Source organism: Ochotona princeps, chromosome 7, assembly GCF_030435755.1.
Source record: "Ochotona princeps isolate mOchPri1 chromosome 7, mOchPri1.hap1, whole genome shotgun sequence".
Taxonomy (NCBI): Eukaryota; Metazoa; Chordata; class Mammalia; order Lagomorpha; family Ochotonidae; genus Ochotona; species Ochotona princeps.
Window position 1 is genome coordinate 7,514,832 of NC_080838.1, and position 20,606 is coordinate 7,535,437.

At 41.0% G+C, this 20,606-nt stretch overlaps 1 non-coding gene across 1 annotated transcript; it reads right to left on the minus strand.

The window, feature by feature from the left end:
- Nucleotides 1-382: 382 nt before the first annotated feature.
- On the minus strand, nucleotides 383-464 carry LOC131480886 (small nucleolar RNA SNORA51). Its single transcript, XR_009245874.1, has one exon. It is a non-coding gene; the product is annotated as a small nucleolar RNA SNORA51 (small nucleolar RNA).
- Nucleotides 465-20,606: the final 20,142 nt, after the last annotated feature.

Here is a 20,606-nt window from a genome sequence, read left to right on the forward strand (position 1 = left end):
ATTCCGCTTTCCTGATAATGTGCACCCGGGATGACAGCAGGTGGTGGCTCAGGTAGTTTCTGGGTACCTGTCACCCTCGTGGGAGGTGTGGCTAGAGTTCCAGTCTACTGCCTTCCACCTGTCCTCGCCCCAGTTGTTGCAGCCACTGAGAAACAAGCCAGCAAACAAAGATCCATCCGTCTCTCGGTTTCTCTATGCCTTTCAAAGAACTCAAATAATTAAATATGTCAAAAAATATGTAAGACAAAGCGATAGAACATAAGAAAGATCAGAAACAAAGAACTAATGTAGGAGGTGCAATTATCCAAGCAAAAGCTGTCCAATTTGTATCTTGCACATTCTCCCCTGTGCCAACCCCAAAAGGTTCTTTTTTTCTTCAACCCCATGTCTCCCTATTCACAATGCAGACCAGGTATAAGGCCTGAGCTAAAGTGTACACAGGGAAGTTCAGTGTTAAGAACACAGCCTGCAGAAAGCACTGGGAGACCCCAAAAGATCTCTGAACCCACAGTAGCCACCTGATCCAGGAGAAATAGATTCACAGTCTGAATTAAGCCCATCAAACTGGCTACTTTGGGGCTCTGCATTGTGACAGTGTTGAACTACCTACTGCAATGCCTGTATGCCATGTGGGTGCTAATTTGAGTCCAACCTGCTCCATTTTCAATTCAGCTCCCTGCTATTTCAGAGGAAGCTCCTAGCTCCCAGCTTTGAATGGTTCGGCTCTGGCTACCTGAACCATTTGGGTAGTGACTCAGTACTGACAAATGGGTGATTCTCATATTCATTCCTATTCACTCATTCATATTCATATTCTCTCATTCTCTCATCTCTCTTTCCACCACCCAACTGTGTGCACCTGTCTTTCTGTCCCTGTCTTTCCTTTTCTGACATTCAAGTAAACAAATACATCTTAAAAAACACTGGCAGTTTTGAAGATATGACTTATGAAAAATACAGCTTGACTTGACCCAAGCACTAAGAGGTAGAGTCAATACTGCCAGATTTAAATATTTGGATACATGTGAGAGAGGAGAAAAGCAAAGAAAGAATGAAAGGAAGCAGGTACCCCAATCCTTGACCTATTAACCAAGTCATGGTGTCTAACGCACATGTACCCCTGAGATGGCTGCTAAATCCTACATTTTTAAGATTTTATGTTTGTGACACAACAGATTAAGCCACCAACTGTGATGCTGGCATCCTATATGGACACTGCATTGAGTCCTTGTTGCTCCACTTTCATTCAGCTGCCTGCATCTGGGAAAACAGAAAGCTGACCCCAAATCCTTGGGTCCCTGCGCCCATGTGGGAGACCCAAATAGGAGTTCTAGGTTCCTTGCTTTAGCCTGGTGCACCCCTGACTGCTGTAGCAGTTTCAGGTCTCTCTTTCTATAGCTTGTCTTTTTTTTTTTTTTTAAGATTTATTTAATTTTATGTAAAGTCAGATATATAGAGAGAAAGAGACAGAGAGGAAGATCTTCCATCAGTTGATTAACTCCCCAAGCGGCCGCAACAGATGGAGCTAAGCCAATCCAAAGCCAGGAACCTGGAGCCTCTTCCAGGTCTCCCACGCGGGTGCAAGGTCCCAAGGCTTTGGGTCGTCCTCCACTGCTTTCCCAGGCCACAAGCAGGGAGCTTGATGGGAAGTGTGGCTGCCGGGGATTAGAACCGGAGTCCATATGGGATCCTGGAGCATGCAAGGCAAGGAATTTAGCCAATAGGCCACCATGCTGGGCCCTCTATAACTTGACCTTCAAATATACAAATTAAGTGAATTCTTTAAAAACATGAATTTTTAGAAATTAACCTGAGAAGGCTTCTGTTCTTTGCTATCAATAAACTGTCTAAAATCACTGGTATTTTTTGTCTTGTACTGCAGTTACCAAGAGATACAACATAATGTCTGCTGTAATGTGAACATTCTGCCTTCCCCTGCATCAACCAGCTGTACAACACATAATCTTGGCTTCCACCACCTATCACTCTGTCAGCATTCTGTACAGAATGTGAGCTGGATGGCATTGTTGAACACTATTAAGATTATATGTGATCAAATATTCCCAATAATTAAAACGTCAAAATTTAACAGTAAACATATAATGAATTCAATGAAACATTCAATGAAAACTGGGAATCATGGAACAATTAGAAAAAGAAGGAGAATGTCAACTTGCCTTACAATATGGGAGAGGAGAACAAATGGTTCAAGATTTGGAAAGAAAATGAACAAATTAGTGTGTTTCTGTATCCTCACTAAGTTCTTTAAACAGCCTGCAGGATTAGAAAGTCATGCATGAAACTCTCTTTTGATGATTTGAATAAAACTGATTTACTCAGAATGCCATTGTCTAGATTAATCTGCACTGAAGAAAACATTTTTTTTTCACATAGAAGAAATACAAGAGACCTTTCTTGCACTCACGGAAAGCAACTGTCATGCATTTGCTTGTTAGCTGAGGTTCAAATCACAGCATGAAAATCTTATAATAATGTCTAAGACCTTAAACAATAAATACAATGAGATTGAACAAGCAAGAAATGACTTCCAGAAGAGATATGATAGGCAAGCTGCTGTGATTACCAACCACCAACAACTGTCTTTCCTATACTTTCTGATCTGAAGATCAGTAAAATCACATTTCACACACAAACCATATCTGAACATACATATACAACGTGACAAATTGCCAATTTTCTGGTTTTTTTTTTAAAAAAAAAAACAGGTAATTCATTTGAAGATACTGCTATTAGTAGCTATCTTTTAATTTTTTGTTTTAATTATTTGAAAGATAGAGACAGATAAAGATTTCCTAACCCCAAATGTTCATAACAGCCAGGGTTGGGCCAGGACAAAGCCAGGAACCAAGCACTCAATTCAGACCTCCCACAAGCCATATGCATAGCAGAGACCCAACGACTCTGGCCATTTACCACCTCCCAGGAAACATCTCAGCAGAAACTAGAACTGAAAACAACTAGAGTTCCAGCTGCTCCACTTCCCGAAGCCCCCTGTCAATACACCTAAGAAGGCAATAGGTGATAGCCCAAGTTCTGGAGTCTGTGCAGTCATGTGGAAGACCAGGAAGGAGTTCCAGGCTTCTGGATTCGGCCTGGCCCAGCTCTGGCCACTGCAGCCATTGGGAGAATAAAATAGCAGATGGAAGACCCTTCTGTGTGTCTATGTCTCACCCTCTCTAACTCTGCCTTTCAATTATTATTTTTTAAATAAGTAAAAAGCTTCAATGGAATTAAAACAAAGCATACATAATAAGGCTATTAATCCAGTAGAAGCTATTATGTTACTAAGAAATTCTGGTAATTTAAAGTGATGTATAACACCTTACAGGTACAATGGCCTAACAGGCCAATCCTCCACCTGCAGCACCAGCATCCCTTACAGGTGCCAGTTCGTGTTCTGGTTGCCCAACCTCCGATCCAGCTCCCCACTAATGGACTGGAAAAGCAGTGGATGGTGGTCTCAGGCTCTGGGCTTCAACACCCACATTTCGGGAAACCTGAAAGAGGCTCCTGGCTTCAGGCTTCCATCTGGCTGATGTCTGCCCATTGCACCCATTTGGGAGGTGAACCAGCAGGTGAAAGATTGTCTCTCCATGTAACTCTTTCAAGTAAAACAAATAATTTAAAAAAATAAATAAATAAAGTGATTCTCTAGGAAACTGACCAGTTAACCCTAGTTCTGTGTTATGAGATTCTGTTGGAGAATATTGAACCCCACCAACTCACATCAGAATGTATTGTGTTTCTGCACTCACACCCAGGCAGAGCTGGCTGTCCAAAGCCCTTTGAAAAGAATCTTGGTTGCTTCACCTCAAGTATGGCTGCCAACTCCTCTACAAGTTGGCTCTGGGTAATACAGAAGTAGAATCATTAACGTACATACATAAAAAAATAAGCAAATCATGGAAAGACATTGTTTTAAAGGAAAACTGGAAGTAACAAAAAGCCAACAAGACAATGGGAGATTCATTCATTCATCCAATAACATTTTTGCTCAGTTCCTACCTGGCATCTATCATGTGCCAGGAACATAGAACAAAAAAATAAAGATGTCTTCCTTTGTGAAGTTAACATACACATCAGGAAGTCACAGACAACAGTTACGTACATAGTAAGGGAAAAGTGCTTTGGGGGTAGGAGGAAGATACAGGATAAAAAAAAAGAGAGAGAAAAGAGAGAAAAACAGGTTACTAGTCAATCTGAAAAAACAAATAAATAAATAATAAATGAAGTAAGAGAAAGGGCGCGTTTCCCCAGAAAGTGGGCTATTTGCTTAGCACCCCTTCTGGTTCTAAAATTCTACCATTCCAGATTGAGGAGACAAACACCAATAACCCTAACCTTCTTAAGCAGAAGGCAAGATAAAAAAAAAAAAAAAAAATCACAGAACAGTTATGGCTTAAAAAAGATATCAGAGACTCATCACCTGAAACTGTCGTCTGACAGAAGAGAAAATGGGGACACAAGTAACTTCACCTGAGAATGAAAGCCAAAACTATAGTATCAGTAACTTCTGAAAGCAAAAGCCTTTCAGTCACTCTGGAAGAGATTCAAATCCATAGGGTAAGGCAATGAAAAAAAGTTTATTATAAAAACAAAGATAGGGCCCGGCGGCGTGGCCTAGCGCCTAAAGTCCTCGCCTTGAACACCCCGGGATCCCATATGGGCGCTGGTTCTAATCCCAGCAGCTCCACTTCCCATCCAGCTCCCTGCTTGTGGCCTGGGAAAGCAGTCGAGGACGGCCCAAAGCTTTGGGACACTGCACCCGGGTGGGAGACCTGGAAGAGGTTCCAGGTTCCCGGCTTCGGATCCGCACACCAACCGTTGCGGCTCACTTGGGGAGTGAATCATCGGACGGAAGATCTTCCTCTCTTCTCCTCTCTGTATATCTGACTTTGTAATAAAATGAATAAATCTTTTAAAAAAATAAAATAAAGATAAATAAAAAGTTTATTACAAAAAAAAAAATCTTACCTAACACCCACTTCCTGCCAGGCACTATTCTAAAGTCTCATCATGAATTATAAACCGATTTAATCCCTACAAACAACCCTGCAAAGCAGGCTCCAGAGTCAATGCTTTTAACATCAAACCATCCCTTTCTAATTATTTATGTTTAGCTTCATGGGGTTTAATCTTTACCATCAATTAGGAAACCAAATTCTAGATTTTCCATTTGAAGCAACAAGAATTAACATTTGATGTTGAAAAATTAAGCCTCATTTTAAAAAAATTTAGAATAAAACTTGAAACTGCATCATTAGCATTATGCCAAACATACAGATATTTCACTGATTCAACAATGAACAGCCTTCAACTGTACACTAATTCTAATACCAAAACAAAAGTTTACTGATGTTCTGGTAAGGTAGGCTTGACTGGGTTTTTCATTAAATTCTCTGCTTTGCTTTTCAGAGAAAGTCATAAGGAAACAGAATGAGAAGAATTAAATTATTTTTCTTGTTAGTATTTTTCCAAGCATATGATATTTAAATTGTTCTATTAGAATTATTATGTTTACAGATCATATGTTAGCATATATTAACTTTACCTCAAAACTAAAACTTCTCAACACAACCAAATAGATTTTTGAAAAATGCATTATAAAATGTTACCAACTGTGTGTTCAAAGTTGATGTGCACAGCCTTCAGTTAGCTAGGTACATTTTCATTTCAATAGACTTTGCTATTCAAGAGTTTTGGGTTTTGTTTGTTTGTTTGTTTGTTTATTACTTTTATTCAAGAGTTTTGACCATATGTCACATCCCATTACAGTTCACCCCATAAGTCTATCCAGTTGTTCTGGAACTTAATCATATAGAATATTTGGGTACATGGACACTGGCTAGCATTCATGTCCATTTCACTACAATGATTTCAGAGGTGATAAGAACTTCACTACACAGGAGTTCTCTATCATCACAGTCCTCAAAACAACTCCTAAACGTCAGAGCTTCAACTGTTCCTCTCCAATCCGGTCTCTCCTATGAGGACAGACTTGATTACTGTTACAAAAGAAAAGTTGTGAGATACCAACCAGAACAGCAGTATGTTCAGATATGATACACAGAAGAAAAAAATCATTATGTTGGGGCCAGCGAGATGCCGTCTACAGTGCCGGCATCCCATAAGGGCACTGGTTCAGGTTCCACGTACTCCACTTCTGATCCAGCTACCTGCTAATGTACCTGAGAAAGCCACTCATGCTTCCCCATTCTTAGAAGCATCTCATTTCACCACAGCACATTTTAAAACACCCAACCCCTCTCACCTCCAATATACTCAAAACCTTCAATGACATACCACACATATGCACTTCCCCCTTTAATTCCCTGTAGGGTTCAACATAGTACTATTTTTGAATGACCCACTAATACAAAACACAGCCATTATTTAAGCATCAGACATATGCAAGGTAAGGTAATAACTCCAGAAAGAATATAAAAAGCAGTAGTTGAATCCTTCTGCTCGAAGCAACTTTGAAACCTGTAAGATAGGTGTACATAACTGCTGCCACACAGTGGAATGAAAGCCTGAGAATGAGTGCTGCAGACTTCAGGAGGTGAACCGAGGGGCTCCGGGCGTTGATACAGCCAACATGCCCAAGGAAACATGAGCTGTTATAAGCTTCAGTGTTCACACGGTAAAAATAAACAGCTGCCGAGAGGAAGAAGAGCTATTTTTGACACTAAGATTAGAATGAAATGTATCCTATGGTCTCTGATAGAAAATCCTGAATAACGCAATAAAACAATGCAATAAAAATTTGAGAATCTTTCTACAGTAAAAAAAGAAAAAAAAAAAGCCCACAAAATTTGACAGAAGCAGATAAGCTCTAAGAAAAACAAATACATCTACCACGAGGAAGAGAATACTTGGCTGTACCCTGACAGCCAGCTCCATGTCTGTAACATCCACAAAATACCCTGAGGCTTCAGTGCCATGTCTAAAGCATTTGCAATTTTTTTTGGCTGAATAAAATTTATATAGTCCACATCAGTAAATATCATTGTTATTTAATTAAACTCATTTTTTCTTAAATTAAATCAAAAACATTTTTATGTCAACATTTTGACATTCCACAGACATGGAAAATAGGTCATCAGTCTGAAAGAAATGAAAAGTGGCCTACATTTAGCAGCTACTATTTTTAAAACAAACTTCCACAAAGCAATCTTATTTGATATTCATGTGTTTCTGCAGAGGCTTTTGTGTGCCAGTTAGGGTTACATCAGCAAAGCTTTATATTCTTTCACTTTGTGAGAACTGACAGTGACTTAAAGGGAAGGATGACCCTTTGTCCAGTTTAAAAGTAGAGGAAATTGCTCATCTGAGGCTAAACAGAACACATCCAGACATCAAAGACACTCCTTTAATCAATTAGTTGGTTAGTTCAGGGGAGTTTTATTACAATGGAGTTCAGTTCCTCCTCTGGCCACTGAAATCAAAGGTCTTTTACAAAAACAAAACAGAAAAGTCCTCTTTTGCTCTCCAAGTTTTATTTATTTTTATTAGAAAGGCAAATTTACAGGAAGGAGGAGAGAAGGATCTTTTATCCACTGGTTCACTCCCCAAATGGCTGCAAAAGCTGGAGCTGAGTTCACCCAAAGTCAAGAACTAGGAGTTTCTTCTGTATCTCCCATATGGGTGCAGGGTCCAGAGAGTTTAGATCATCCTCCACTACTTTTCCAATCCATTAGTAAGGATCTGGATTAGCAGTGGAAAAGTCGGGGCACGAATCAGCATCCATATGGGATGCCAGAGCTTGCAGGTAGAGAATTAGCCCACTGAGGATTAGCCATCATGCCAGCCCCTAAACCAGTTTTTTTGAGGGTCTTTATCAGTTAACTGGAATTAAACCACCATCACATCAGATTAGCTCAACTCTCAACAGTTAGTTCCATATCACTAGCAGCACCGATTTCAAGTTTCCAAAGGAGCAACTATTCACATTTATGAACTGAAGAAAACGATTTCAGCTTGTATTACAAAACTCCTTACACCTGGGAATGAATAACTGGCAGAGAGCCAGAGTAGATGAGGTCAATGTACAAATATTTACTCATCAACCTGATGTTCACTGTTGCATCATTTTTCATTTATTTTCACAGTCTGCAATTACGTGTCCCACTTGCCCAAAAACCATCGATGAGGACAAAGTCCATAGCAAGGGAAAAAAAACATGATGTTGCTCCACTCTAATTCCACAAAGAATTTGAGGTAGTATATGAGAAACGCCATGAAAAATGAAAAAAAAAAACCCACTAAAATTCATGATCATGAAAAATATAAATCAGAATAGAAAAATGAAGACTGGCCAGATTAAGAGAAACTGAAGGAGAATTCCAATGCAGACACAGTAAGTCCTACACTAACTCACTACACTTGAACAGAGAATTTGATTCTGTGCTTACCAGCAGACAAGGTAAAGATGAAAATATGATCTGACACTATTTGACAACAAGCTTCAAAAACTTAAACAAAACTAGCCAAACTATGAGGTTATCAGGTTTCCAGTCCTAACTCCTCTCTCTCAGCAAGACCCACTGTCATCTATGCCACAGCTCCCACGCCTATGGTTTTCCAACCTACATCTTATAAGCCAGCACTGAAACAGTATTTTCATTTACTTACCTGACACTTACATATTCTACCAGCATCATTAACTCCCTAAATTCCAAACTAAACTAAGGAACTCTTCTCCCAAAGCATTTTTTCCCTCTGCCACTCCTTGGCTGTTATGGAAATTCCATCTTGCCAATCATCAGGACTGATTCTGAGTTACATTCGCCTTCCTCTCCCTAATATCCCATATCCAATCAGTAAGTTGCTTTACTGCTTATTTTACTGTAAAAGCAGAGAGAATTAGATTCTTCCCCTGCTGGTTCCTTTATCTAATGCAACAGTCAGGGAAGTGAGGAGCTGGGAATGAAATCTGGGATTCCCATGCAGGTAGCAGGGACCCAATCACTGCTGCCTCTTAGGATGTTCACTAGCATGAAGCTGGAACCAGGAACAGAGCTGTGACTTGGACCCTGGCATGAAGGAGAAGGGAGAGAGGGAGGAGGTATAGGGAAGGGGAGAGGGAGAGCTTGAGCAGCTGGTTCACTCCCCAAACAGCCATCTCAGCCAACAGTGGGCCAGGCTGAATCCAGAAGCTTCATCTGGCTCTCCCACATTGAGAGCAGGGGCCCAAGCACTTGCCACATCTTTGCCAGGGCACTGGATCAGAAGTGGGAAAAGTTGAGATTCAAACCAGTTCCCCTTAGAATGCCAAGGCTGAGCTTTGACCCACTGAGCCACAGCACCAGTCCCCCTAAACAGGGCCTTAACCCATGTGCCAAACACCCACAATTGTTTTACTAGTCCCACCGCAACTTCCACCACGCTATCTCCACTCCCACCCCAGAGTCACCAGTACTCCATTACCTCAGGGCCATCAGAAGAGCATCCTCGACTATCTCAGTCACCTCTTTCCCCCCATTCCAATTTCACTTACAGTCCTCATAGCCCTATATTCCAACCCATCCGCAAGTTTATATACTCATCTACACAAGTTTATATATCCACCTAAATACGCTATTTCCACTTTGCCCACAGAGAAGAGCAGCCATTAGATACCCTCCCCTTCACCCCTGCATGTTAAAATCAAGTTGCAAAGTTATCTTACCCAGGAAGACTTCTTTAGTTATTTAATAATTCTTTCTCCTCCCCAGCCCCGCCCGCTGCACTTGGCTAGGGCTATAATTCCAGACAAATTGTCCCACCTTATCAGTGGCTTTCCTATCGACCCTAGACCTCAGACTGGTCAACAATCACCACCTGGACACACATCTAGACCTGTCAGCACATTTTCAGAGTCATCCCTTCATTCCTTAGTAAGGCAAGGGTTTCCACATTCAGCTTCACCTATGGCACTTTGTCCCTGCACACACTGATCCCTACACAGGATGGACTCACACTGTCCTTTGCCTTTATGTCTATCTCCTCCAGGATAAGGGCCAAGTCGCACTCACCTCTGCATTCTAACAGTCACCCAGTCACTCTGTATGTCATCCTAACCTTTAATTCTTTGCAAGGCAGATCTTTTCTTGCTTCTTTATTGTTTATTTTTTTCCTTCCTACTGAAATAGACATCCAATTAAAATACAGACTTGACTTGCTTTGTTCTCAACTGTTTTCCCAGCCTCTAGAACAATGCCTGACACATGATAAATGATCAAAAGGTCTGGAAGAATTAATGAGCAGATGAATGAGCCTCAGTGTCTAACCCACTCCTGGTGTTTCATAGGTACCAAATTAACGCCTGCTGAGTAAATGAATCCTACCTTGTGGAAAAGCTACCTTTACAAATACATGACATTGTCTGTGCCTACAATGTCAAGAGACACTGCGATAACATCATGGACTTGTGACTGTTCATGCAGGACCACCCACTGTAATACCAGAGGGGAAATCAATCGGGGCGGAACAGGGGGAGTGAGGGAACTTGGAGAGGGGCACGGGGAATCTCAGAGCCTATAGAACTATATTATAAAACAATACTTTAAAAAAATTTTTTAAAAACACATGCTCTCGGGCCCGGTGCGATAGCATAGTGGTTAGGGTCCTCGCCTTGAACACACCAGGATCCCATATGGGCGCTAGTTCTAATCCCAGCAGCTTCACTTCCCATCCAGCTCCCTGCTTGTGGCCTGGGAAAGCAGCTGAGGATGGCCCAGAGCAATGGGACTCTGCACCTGCTTGAGAGACATGGAAAGAGGTTCCTGGCTCCTGGCTTCAGATTGGTGCAGCATCGGCCATTGCGGCTCACTTGGGGAGTGAATCATCGGACGGAAGATCTTCCTCTCTGTCTCTCCTCCTCTCTGTACATCTGCCTTTCCAATGAGGATAAATCTTTTTTAAAAAGAAAAAAAAAAAAAATACATGCTCTTTACAAGGTCCAGCAGTTGGTGACCTAATATCTTCCCTAGCACCTGGCATGGAGTTCTCACAAATGAAGCCCCTGGTAAATTTTATTAAATTGGAAGGCTCAGTAATTAACTTATCTTCTCAATCTAAATTTGTCTATCTTCTCAAGAAAGAGAAATCTACTCATTCACGTGGCATATAGCTCCCTTTCCCAGGGGGAGCAGGCCCTGCAGGATCACCAGCTCCTCTGCCAGAGGTCTCGGTTCGGGTCCCAGCTCTGGCGCTCATTACCTCCTTGCCTTTGGGCAGCCACTTAACCTTCACTCTTCGCTCCAGCTCCCTGCTTAGAGAGATGAGTGATTCTGTCACACAGAGCAGACAACTTCCTTCAGAGCTAAATGATCAGTACTAAATCCTTTAATACTCCTTCTTTATCACTTCTAAACTGTTCCGTTTATGTCAAAATATTGTAATAAATGCTGCCTGGATGTGAGTAGGTCATTACGGGGATTATATTTACAAGGTATTAGTTCTCCATTAACTTTTCATGATCTCACAGCATTCATATTTTTTTTTTTACAGCAACAGCAAAAATAATGTCCTAAGAAGGCATTATCTCAAACAGAGTAACTCTTTCCCTTAACACCCCACTCAGGAAACAGCACAACAATCAATTTAGTGATGAGCACACACACTGTACTCATTAAATACATTGCATAATAACATAACCTCAGCTTAGGAATGGATGACTTTAAAAAACAGTAATGAAAGGTTCAATGCAAATGTAAGTGCCTCTCGGTTCCAGAGCATCTAGCATTATTCAAATCCCTCAGGAGGAAGGGAGTGTTTGGCCACCACTGGCACACATGTCAGTGACTCAGGTGAGAAATCGTGACTCAGACACAAAGAGCATTCACTGAGATTCACACAGACAGCAGACACCAGGTCTTTTTCCACCTGCCTGGTCACCAAAGGGTAGCAACGAAAGATAGCTTAAAATCCCAAATTCAGAAGACCATTCTCTCACAGATCTTTATATCATTAGGAGGCACAAAAAATGTATTTGCCTAAGTAAATACCATTGGCACAGAAGTCATAGGAAAATGTAAACCTTTATTGGCAAGCAGTAATTGAAACAAAAAGCAACTGAAAACTCATTCTCTGTTGCTCGGGTGCAAACAAGAACACCAGAAGCAAAGGTCAGTACAACTTTTGTTACTGGCCACATAGGCTACCACCACAATGCTAGCTTACGCAGCTGCCTGCTAGTCTGAGCATTTATATTACGCCGATGACAGCTCATTTTCTCAAAGGTAAACAAAGGAAAAGCAATGTCAATGTTAATCTGAATGAAACTGTGACTAGCACCCTGCTTGAAGATAAGCCTCAGTAGCCACCATTATCAGTTCGCTATATCCAAAACCATTTCCATGAATTAAAAGACCAAGACATGTGTGTGTTACTTTGAATTCATTCTGCTTTAAAATCAATAATGATTCCTCAGATGCAGGATGGAAACAATATGGACATAATGGCATTGCCCACTTTCCTATCCCTCTGAACCTTTTTTTTTCCTTTTTTCTTTTTTTTTCTTTTTTTTCTTTTTCCTTTAACTGTAATTAACTATGTAAAGATTGTCAACAACAATACAATAAAAAAAAAAGAAAAAAGAAAATAAAATAAAATCAATAATGATTTAAGTTAATAAGGAAAGCAGCATACATGGTAACTTTCTTCCAAACCAGGACAGTATCTAGCACAAAAGCGGACACGTGCTAGTGGTTACAGCAATGAAAATACTGAGTACATAATCAGCAACAGAATTTGGCAAAAATATCTGATACTTTTCTATGAAACAATGTAGTCCCAGTTCTGTGTTCTTTTCACAAAAGAAGGAATTTTCCTAAACACGGAATTCATCAACTGAAGAATTTAAAGCACTTTATAATTGTTAGCTCAATTCCCTACTACATTCCATTTGATTTAAAAAAAAAAAACTGCAAGATGTATTTGCCCATGAAGGATGAAAACCATGAAGATGAAATGAATGATTTAGGAAAGCAAAAACACATCTCTCCACTTCACATCCACAAGCCAGACTGAAACCCACTTTACTGCATGAAGAGTGACTTTGAGAAAGGTTTTGATAGTAACAACAAAAAACCACACAGACAAGAGTACCAGCTTCTTCAAAGACTACACATTTAGTTTACTACTGCCCACGGAGGCCAGAAATGTTCCAGCAGCGTTTTCTCAGGCATGTAACCCTCTTCTGAAATCTTTAGCTGGACCAGTTTGGTTCTCTAGAAGTGAGATTTGATATTTGTGAGTTGGAAGTAGTGTCAGAAACCAAAAAGAAGCCTGAGTGGCCTACTGCATGAGGGCCGAGGGGGTGCTGGAGTGCTTCTCTCCGTCCTGCCGCAGCCCACAGCTGGAGGTGTGCCGGGGGTGTCTTCCCCTCTCCTCTCCACCCACTCTTCCTGTGAGGCAACCTGCTGACTTATACCCACTCACAAGTGTTTCTCTGTGGGGGCAACAAATGCTCATGTGTCTGCACTTACATTCTCACTTCTGAATAACATTTGTTATCATCTCCTGTACCCTCTACATGTCTGCTCTTTTTAGCAGTAAAAAAATTACATGTATTTATAAGTTAATGAAGCAGGTTTATCCCTTAATGTATTACACAGTACCTTTTCCTTTATTTTTTTTATTACATTTCATTTTATGACACCGTTTCATAGGCTCTGAGGTTCCCTCAACCCCTCCCCGTGCCCTTCCCCCATGGTGGATTGCTCCACCTTCTTGCACTATTACAGTTCAAATCCAGTCATGCTTCTTTCATTGCAAGCATGTACCATGCATAGAGTCCAGCATTTTATTGTACAGATAAATTCAACAGTTTCTTGGGGAGACGATCTCTGGTCTAAAAGCAGAGCTGGCAGAATATTGTCCCGACCAATTAAAAGCCACAACATAACATCAACAACAATTTACAACCTTATGGAGTTAATTGACAAGGTATTGAGTGACCGATATGTTAGAAAATGCAAGTTCTTAACCATGTCCTGTGACTACTTCATTGACATTTCTATTTTGGTTTATACACAACCGGCTGCTATACCTCTTAAAATGGCTATAGGGTACTATTCAGTTGTCTCATGTCTATTTTCTTTTTTTTTTTTTTTAAAGATTTATTCATTTTATTACAGCCAGATATACACAGAGGAGGAGAGACAGAGAGGAAGATCTTCCGTCCGATGATTCACTCCCCAAGTGAGCTGCAACGGGCCGGTGCGCGCCAATCTGAAGCCAGGAACCTGGAACCTCCTCCGGGTCTCCCACACGGGTGCAGTGTCCCAATGCACTGGGCCGTCCTCAACTGCTTTCCCAGGCCACAAGCAGGGAGCTGGATGGGAAGTGGAGCTGCCGGGATTAGAACCGGCGCCCATATGGGATCCCGGGGCACCCAAGGCGAGGACTTTAGCCGCTAGGCCATGCCGCCGGGCCCCTCATGTCTATTTTCATTTTAGTATTTAGTAATTTATTGTATTGAAGCATAATTTTTACTGAACTTGGCAGGTTTTAGGATAGTCTAAACTGGCTTATAAGTCTAACAAGGCATTTGTCAACAGTTGAGGTGCAGAACAGTTTTAGGAGGGGTGTGCAGAGAAATCTTCAATACCTTAGTGAGGAGTAACTTACTTTCGTGTCCTACCTAATAAAGTATATGTGAGTCTCCGCTGACCGTTTCCTGTCTTGTTCTAAGCTTTCCTTGTTGTTCTCTATCTATTCTAATCTTTTTGTTGTTTTTTGTTTTGTTTTTAAGCGGGGGCCTCCGGAGTAACCCTGATGGTCATTGCAGGAGAGGGTGGGGATCCACAGTTGGAACTAAATTAAGGACCCGAGAAAGTTCCTCTCCCTAATCCCAAAGGGAGTTTACTGTTCTTCTGTTTCTGCAGACCGCTCAGGGCTCCAGGATGTTGTTCCGATGACATTGGATCCTGTGAGAAAGGATTTGGGCTTCTTTCATCCCATGTGGGAGATCCACACGGGAGTGGATGACCTCAGAGTTCTCGGCCTCTGAAGGCATTCTAATTCCCCGTGGTCTCCTTGGCAGTTGGGATGTATTCCTCGGTGCTCGTACTGATAGTCCTTGGTGAGGATCCGGGAGTCTCCAGGGTTGGGATACAAGCCTCCTCCTGTCCACCGGCTGCACTCTGGGGTTAACCCCTGCTCTGTGCATATGACTTCCTGTTAAGAGGTTGTCAGGATCGCTCGATTCCCCCTGTACTACATGTCTACTCTTGGCATTCCTGTCACGTCAGGGTGCAAGAGCAATCATGCCCACCCCAGCACGCCCCACATTTTACAAAGTCTGTGACCATGCGTTACGTGTGTCTGAACCAACTAACTGGGTCACTGCCAAATCTGATTTCACTCTTTCCCATTATTTCATTCACTCACATCTGACGAATTTAAAGAACTTTGTCATTGTTAAAATGCTACTATATTCCTGTTAGTATTCAAAAATTTGTAAGAATATTTAACCCATGAAGGATGCAAAGCACAGAGATGAAACGAATGAAAAGTAAAAAGGCATCTCTCCACTTCATAAGGGCTCAGGGTACCTGACATGCAAGCACCTAGAATATAATGGTAAACAACAACATGCTATCTTCCCTCATGAAGGTCGCAGTCACATGGGAAAATAACCTACATAAGCATATAAATCCAGTGAGTTCAGTGCGGGAGGGATACATGGTGATATGAAAACCTAAAATCACAAAAACCCTTCAACTGACACTGTGGCATGCTGGGCTAATCCCTTACCTGCATCCCATAGAAGAGCACCAGCTTGGAGTCCCAGCTGCTCCACTTCCAATTCAATTCCCTGTTAATGTGCCTGGGAAAACAGGAGTAGATAGCCCAAGTGCTTGGACCACCCATGTGAGAGGCTCAGCCGGAGTTCCAGGTTCCTGACTTCAACCTAGCCTGAACCCAATTATTGCAGCCATTTGAGGAGTGAACCAGGAACCACATGGAAGAGAGATTTCTCTCCTGTCCTGTCACTCTGCTTTTCAAATAAGTAAGTCTTTACTTAATGGGGTGGAGGGGCGCAGTTTCCCTAAGGAAATAAAATCAAGTCTGTGTTGAAGACAAACAAGAATTAAAACAGCAAAGGAGATGGTGGAACTGTGTGGAGACGAAACAAAAGGTTGAGGGGAAGAATGGTATTCCAAGTAGAATAAACAACTCATGCAAAGGTTTAGTGACTTTCCAAAAGGACAGGGCACATTAAAAGAATGGAGAAGCAGTGGTCCTTAAGTATTGAAGAGTTAATGAGAGTGGTGTGAGATACAGTTTGAAAGACCAGAAAACCTTGCACATATCAAGAATCCTGATTTGGGGTGCCAGTACTCTGGCACAGTGAGATCAACCCGTATCAGAACGCTGGTTTTGGTTGTAGCTGCTCTCCCTTCCATGAAACCCCCTGCTAATGTACTTGAGAAGGCAGCAGAAGATGGTCCAAGTGCTGGGATCCTGAGTCCAGCACAGAGTTCCAGGCTCCTGGCCTCAAACCTAGGGCAGCCCTGGGCATTGCAGCCACTTGGGGAGTGAGCCAGCATATATCTCTTTGCCCTTGAAACAAATAAATACTTACATACTTCTTCAAAAAAAGAACTTGATTTAGCCTAAAAGATGAGAAACGCCTAATGGATTTTAAGATGCGGAGGGTGACAGAGGGAATGACATTACTAAATTCTATGTTGCTTAGCTATTGCTAAGGGTGGGATAAAGAACAAGCAGCAAGTGGCCAGGGTAGGAGCAAGATCGAGAGGCTATGTGATCATGCAGAAGAGAACATGAAGATATTAAAGAAATTATTTGAGAGACACTAAAAATATGAAAGCAGTTAAGAGTTAGATGAGGACTCCATATCTACTATTTATTTATTTATTCAAAGATCATGCTTTGGTTTTGCCAAAGAGTTCCTTATTTACAAACTATAAAACATCACACAAATATTAAAGTTCTATTTCAATCAATTTTCTGCATTAGAGTTGTGGTATTTTTATGGCATATTAGAAGAAATGCCAGTAAAGAGAAAAAATAGGAAGTCTTTCATTTTATATAAAATGTATATTCTTAACAAATGGTGTTTCATCTGGAAAATAAAACAATGCATACCTTTAGAAATACTACCAAGTAAATATTTCTTGCTTGCACAAAAGCACATACTAAAAAATGCAAAACAGATTATCATAACAAGTGAAATATAACCACTACCTTGATTATTCTCATTTATCATTTCTCCTTTATATACAGTACATAAATTGGATGATTTCACAACTCTAAAAAAATAGAACAGTTGAAAAATTTAATAATCACCATCAATTTTCATAACAAGCCATTTAATAAACAACCAGAATCCTCACAAGGTTTGTAAAGACTTAGATGTTTTCCTTCACCAAAGATTTTACCTACATGGAAAAGTCATTTTTATATGTTCATTGCTATCATATGCCATATCCAGTTCACACATTGTAACTCAGATGCATAGGAAAGCTTTAAGTCTGGGGCACAATGTCATCGAGATGTAATAGAAAACTGAAAGTGTAGTCAGGCTTATAGACTGTGTGAACACATATACCACAAGAAATCTAATTTTATACTGGATTAACCACATGTCTTTGTGTCTGACTTATACAGAACAATTTGTACCACAGCTCAACACAAATGTAAAAGAGGAAGCCGGGTTTTAGCAGTCTCATATATCAACAAATGTACCATTTAATTTCTAATTCTGTGCGCTAAAAAAAAGACTGCCTGATTTTGAGACTTTGCAACTGGAGTTTATACCACTCCTATAAAATGAAGCTTCTTATCTAGAAAGAAACAAATTCAACGCAAAAATTACTGAGGAAAGAATGTAAAACCACAATAAGTCAACACAATAACTTTTCGAGGCACACCACATTTTTTAAACATGATTTTGGGCAATTTAAGTCGCCATGTAGATATTAAACAGATATACTACATATGAATTTGTTGCCCTTCCTTAAAAGATTAATGTACTAAACTAAGAAGTAATTTGCATGATCTATAACAGAATCTTAGCAGTCATCATTTTTCTTCCAAAAATGTATTTACTTATTTGAAAAGCAGGATTATAGAGAGACAGAGACAGAGACCCTCCATCTGCTGGTTAACTCCCCAGATGGCTGCAACTCAGCCACTGGAGCTGAGCCAGTCTGAGGCCGGCAGCTTCTTCCCAGTCTCCCTCATGTGTACAGAGAACCAAGCCTTGGGTAATCATCTGCTGCTTCCCCAGGTGTATTAGAAGGGGCGGATTAGAAGAGAAGTAGCTGGAACTCAAACTACTTTACCCGGTGGGACTACGCTGGATAAAGCTACTTTACCCACCACATCACAATGACTCTCAATAGCGGTCATCATTTACTCCACATACAGCTAAGCTGACTTGAGCATAAAGTGGTCTTTGAAATAATGTTAGATTTATGATATGTTGTAACTGCTTTTTGAGAAATGCTATGCTCTGCTTTGTGGCAGTGAACTTAAAGCTGTACCTTTAACAGACAGATTTATCTATCTATTTGAAAGGTAGAGTGACAAACAGAGAACACCAATCTTCCATCTACTTGTTCACTCCCCCAGATGGCCATAACAGTCAGGTCTGGGATAGGCAGAGGCCAGGAGCTCCATCCTGGTCTCCCACATGGGTGACAGAAACTCAAGCAGTTGAGTTCTTCCACTACTTCCTATTAGCAGTACGCTGGATCAAAACACAGGAGCCAAGCCTCAAACCAGCATCCCACCATGGGATGCCAGTGTCACAAGCAGCAGCTTAGCTTGCTGTACCACAATGCTGGCCCCTAAATGATATGTTGAAATGTTTCTAACACAGAATCAGGGGCAGGAAAGGTAGACTTACAGATAGCAGGAAAGACAGATCTCCCACCTACTGGTTCACTCCCAAAATGCAGCCAACAGCCAAAGCCAAAGCCAATCTGAAATCAAGAGCCAAGAGCTTCCTCTGGATCTTGCACATGTGTGTAGGGTCCCAAGACTTGAGTCATTCTCTGCTGCCTTCCCAGACACATTAGCAGGGAGTTGAATGGCAAGTGGAGCAGCCAGGACCCAAAACAATACCCATAACGATGCCAGTGCTTATAGGCAGGGGTTAGGTGATATTGCACCATGCGTTCGAATTGCATTGCCTGGATTCTGTTACAAAACAAATCTTTCTCATGTAATTGTTGGTCATTCATACTTCTCTGGTGATCCATCTGTTTTGGTCTTTTGCCTATTTTTAATTGGATTGACCGTTTTGTTATGCTTTTTCAGTTCCTGAGTTAGTCAGTAGGCATGGATCCTTTGTCAAACACCTTCCATTCTATTGGACGTCTCCTCACTCAGCTGATTGTGCCCTTGCAGTCCAGAAACCTCTGTACATCTTTCCACATTTGATTTTGCTGCCTTTACTTTTGGAATTGTCTCCAAAAAGGCACTACTACTGCACCAAAGTCTTCAAGTGTTTTGCCTATGTTTTCTTCTAGCAGTTTCACAAAGTCTTATATCTAGGTCTTTGATACTGAAGTTGACATTTTGCATATGGTGAGAAGTAGAAATCTAATTTCTTTCTCTACATAGACATGTGCAGTTTTGCTACTACTGACAAGACTATCCTTTCTTCAACGTATGTTCTTCGGCCTTTATAAAAAAAAAAGTCAACTGGGAAAAGCAACATAGATTAGCTTGTGTCCTCTGTTCCATTCCTCTGATGTATGTGTCTGATCTGATGTCAGTACCATGATCTTTTAATTAGTACAGTTTTGTAGCTTGCTTTCATATTGCATAATGTGATACATTCAGCCTGATTTTTTTTTTCCAACTCAGATCAACTTATTGATCTGGGTCTTTGAGCATTCCAAAATGGATTCTAGGATTCTAGGATTTTTTTTTCTAATTATGTAAAGAATGTTGTTGGACTTAACATGCTGTGCTATACTGCTGGCCCCAAGATTTCCTTCTTAATTTCCCTTTCAGCAAGATCATGACTGACAAATAAAAATGCCACTTTTTTCTGTGTTGGTTTTGTACCTGTGACTATTGAATAGGTTTATTGGTTCTAATAGCTTTTTGGTGGAGCATTTTCCATATGAAAAATCATGTCACCTGTAAACACGGATAGTTTGACTTCCTGCTTTCCAAGTTTCTTCTCCTTTATTTCTTTCTACTCCCTGACTGCTCTTGCTAATACTTCTAATTCTTTACTGAATAAGAATAATGAAGTTAGACTTCTTATATTTATAGCTGAGGGAAAACAATTTCATCTTTCCCCATTCAGTACGATACTAACTGCTGGTCTGTCACATATTGGCTTTGTAACTTTGAAATATGTTCCTTCTACATCTGATCAGTATTATTATTAGTATTACTACTATTACTATTACTGGAAAGTCAGATCTACAGAGAGGAGGAGAGACTGAGAAGATCTTCCCTCCGTTGATTCACTCCCCAAGCGGCCACAACAGCTGGAGCTGAGCTGATCCAAAGCCAGGAAACAGCAGCCTCTTCCAGGTCTCCCACACGGGTGCAGGGTCCAAAGGCTTTGGGTCTTCCTTGACTGCTTTCCCAGGCCACAAGCA